Source organism: Nematolebias whitei, chromosome 12 (genome assembly GCF_014905685.2).
Source record: "Nematolebias whitei isolate Nwh7 chromosome 12, NemWhi1, whole genome shotgun sequence".
NCBI classification, from domain to species: Eukaryota; Metazoa; Chordata; class Actinopteri; order Cyprinodontiformes; family Rivulidae; genus Nematolebias; species Nematolebias whitei.
The window spans coordinates 38,745,192-38,749,175 of record NC_056509.1 but is presented as its reverse complement, the minus strand read 5'-3'; the positions used below and the strand labels follow the sequence as shown (position 1 = coordinate 38,749,175).

General features: G+C 41.5%; 1 pseudogene; it reads right to left on the bottom strand.

Annotated features, from left to right (window-relative positions):
- Nucleotides 1-477: 477 nt before the first annotated feature.
- Nucleotides 478-3,283, bottom strand: LOC119417929 (annotated as a pseudogene).
- Nucleotides 3,284-3,984: the final 701 nt, after the last annotated feature.

Genomic DNA, 3,984 nt, shown 5'->3' with positions numbered 1-3,984 from the left:
AGACTTTAAACAAGTAGTTTGGTTAGATCCAGTCTGGATAAGCATCATGATAACAAACGGCATGCTGACATCAGATCTGTTCAGATAAGCCCACTCTCTCGCTCTTTACTTTTTATTACTTCCAATTACTGAGCAATTTGCGTTCAGGCAAACAATAAGCACTGATTGCACCCTCTGAAACTCTTATATAACAATGATGTGATGATTACAGCTCACAGAAGACAATGTCCCATGAATACTTCCAAACTACATTTGGTATTTATACAAACAGCCACCTCACATACACACACACACACACATGAACATGTGCACCTAAAAATGACAGGAGCGCTGATGCCAAGTGAACTGATAACATTTCCCCTTCAGGTCATCTCGTTATTGAACCATGGATGATTTAATAAAGTCATAAAAAGGAATGAATGAGATAAATTACACATAAGATTGTTGTTTCACACACACACAAAAAAAAAAAACCCATCACACACACAGCTACACATCAGTTGTGACATGACTACAATAAGATCCAAAAATAACATCACAGCACTGCAAACGCTGGTGCGTTCACGACCTTCACTTTTGAAGCCGTGGCGGTATCTGCATGAACGTCTCGCAAGTTTCTCTATTCCAGGCGACAGCGAGGAGGTCGTTAAGTTTCCTGGTGTGACCTCTGCAGATAAATCTGCCCTTTCTCTGTTACAGCACAGGTAGAAGTTAGGCTTTTTATGATCTCCTGCAGCAGAAAATGACAACAAACAAACATGCAACATTAAAAAAAGGACACTGCATTGACTAAGTTTAATTAGCAACAGTAATTAAGTAAAATAACACATTTGGCATATCACAAACAGAAAATATGTTGTTTTATTTGTTGCCAAGTGATACAACAGCTTGGCGCTAAAAATAAATGCAGATTTTACTGCAAACCTTATGCAACATCTGTAGAAATGATTTAGCAGATGTCTGTCCGAGAGAGGTCGTTATTACTAGAGAGAGAGGCGGCACTGATTGTGGAGACTCGTTTACCTGGAAGTTCAAATTAACTGCACGGCTCCGCTTGAAACGAGCGGAGCTATGGTGCGATATCGCATCAAGTGCTGGGAGCCCTCTTCAAGATCCACAACGTACTCCCTGAAACAAGAGGCAAAACATTCAAAACACACACCGTGGACAGATAACACTGCCACCTTCTGGACACTAAACTGAACTTGAAGAGTTGTTACCTTTGATCGTCCGTTTCAGGCTCAACAAAAATGTTTTCTTGTCTCTCCTTCACTCACAGAAAAACGAAGGAGTCCAAACAGGGCTCAGGCACTGGGATAAGATAAAAATGAACCAGTCAATCAGTAAACGCCACCATCAAGCCTGACTTGCAACAGACAGATTATTAAAGGGGATTTTGTACCTGCTTTGAGCATATCCACAGTCTGTAAGTTGGACGGCATGCGTTTCAGCGCTACAGCCTTTAGGTAGGTTTCTGTGCTGGCATAGTACCTGTATGCAACAATTAACATGTTTTAGGTTTTATTCTAACCCTGAGTTTCACAAGAATAAACAAAAGGAGCATCAAGCTTCTAAACTCACTCTTTGGCAAACGCAAACTCCTCAGGAGAAAGCAGGGGCGGCTGTCCTTCAGCCCGAGACCTTTCCTTTTCCAGGACATGAGGGAAAAACTTTTCAATCTGGACAAATACAACACAAAGAGGTGTATTTTTTTAACAATATGCACAAAGAGGAAGACCGTGCCGAGCTTTACTTCAGCGGGTCAGAATGACTGACCTTCAGCAGACAAGAGCGCAGGTAGCTGCTGAGGACATAACGAATCCTGTCGATTTCCATGCGATGAACACTGGCCTTGGCATCGCCTGTTTTTACTCGCTGCAAGTTGGATTCCTGTTTGGAGAAACAGCACAACGTTTTAAGACACCAATACACCAAATATAAACAATAAAAGATTGGAACATCTTCTCAAAAATAACTCGTACGATACTCACCAAAGTTTTTAACGTCATTGTTTAACTAAAAGAATATTCAGGTCCATAAACAAGCAAACAATGGATGTAACCCTCCTGCTGCCCTTGGATCAAAACTACCCATAAGGCCTTAGAAGGCCTGTCACAATAACAAATTTTGCTGGGCGATTAATTGTCTCAGAAATTATTGAGAAAAACGATAAAATTGTTTGAAATTTGACAATAATTACAAATTATTGTCAAATTTAAGAAGAAATGTTGGTTAATTTGTTTTGTGTGTAGTACCTTTTTTTTACCACTGGATGGCAGTACAAGACCGTTTGAACCGAAGGATGGATAGTGAGGGAGCGAGCAGCATGTCTCTTTAAGAAAAACGGGAGGGAGGCCCCTTGACGTGACATGGGCTGTCTCTCCTTCCTTTATTCGGTTCTCAAAATGGCAGACGCTCGGTGTGGTTTGAGCTCTTTAGCATAGCATTTTTCACACAAAGCTTTTAATAATAAAATCAGTAAACAAGTTCTCAGCTTCTTTATGCAGAGAAAAACAACTTTTTAGACAAAGGCACAGGTTTCAACCGTGAATTTTAGAGCTTGGACAAGACGGAGGTTTTTTCCCCGAGGTCGGCTCGTTAGCTTAGCTCGTAACTTAGCTTCTCAGCTTAGCTGCTTTTAATGATCCAAAAATGTGATTTTGGACGATTAAAACAAATTTAAAAGATAAAAGAGAAAGGGAGGGGACAGTGAAGAGCAACGGAGTTGAGCCTTTTGTCATCCAGTGTCTTCAGTAGAAAGAGAGTCATGAAGAAACGATAAAGACGATAGAAAATGATGTCGATAATTTTCATTTATAAGCGATTAACTGATTTGTTTATAGCGACAGGCCTAGGCCTTAGTCTTAAAACCGAGTCTTCCTAGGTTATTTTGACCCAAGGGCAGCAGACGGGCCACAATATTTAGGTAAAAACTTGTATTTCATAATGTAGAGCAGGGATACTCAATGCGTGGCTCGTGAGCCACATGCGGCAATAATTGCGCATGTCGGCTTGGGCTTCTTTGATGCGGTTTTACGAATAATATTGTGTTAATCTACTTGTTGAGGAGGAGGCAGGTCCGACCAGCCGGTAGAGGTAAAAAACAAACAAACAAAAACCAGTCCTGTTAAGCTTCAGATGTATTCGCTGATCATCACCGACCGCGTGCGTCCGCTGACCCACCGGTCTAAAGATGTAAAAAATGTCCTGTCAATCTCAAATGGATCAGCTACCGGCCGAGCGTCTCCGCACCTGCGGTCATCTGCAGTGAAGGAAGTAGCATCTTATAGGGCCAGTTCTAGACATGGTTACATGAGGGGGCAGGAGGAAATGTGAAGAGAGTCATCTTCATCCGTACACATACTACAGCATGTTCATTGTTGAGCATGGACTTTGGTATTCAGTGTTATTGTTGCTTGTGTTTTCCTTATGGGATAAAAGCTGAAATTTTGACACCTGTGAATCAACATTTTCAACCACACTATCAAGCAAAAACAGAGAAGCCAACTGATGCCCATCTTGAATGCCTCGCTGTGGCTGCAACAACAAATTACAAACACAACATGAAGAAAGTCAAGGACATGCACCACAGCTTCTCATCTCAGTACCAAGGTGCGTTTTGTTGAAACAGATAATGAGCTGGCTGTGTTTCTTTTTTGTTCACAGTTGGGTTGTTTCATTTTATTCTTTTATTTGAAGTAACTTGGGGTGATATCGCGGCTCTCCCCTTGACTTTGATCTGTCAATATGGCTCTTTTGAAAAAAAAAAATAGTGAGGATCACTGATGTAGAGCTTCTTAATGATCAATGTGACAATCATTTAAACAGCACAATCTGAACATTATGCTGGGAGTGATGGCGCAGAGGTTAGAGAAGGTGGGCCAGTGACCGGAAGATCGTCGGTTCAACGTCTGGTACTGACAACATCAAAATGTGGGTGGGAAAGCTGAAGCACCCACACCTGCCTCCATTCTCATTTGCTCC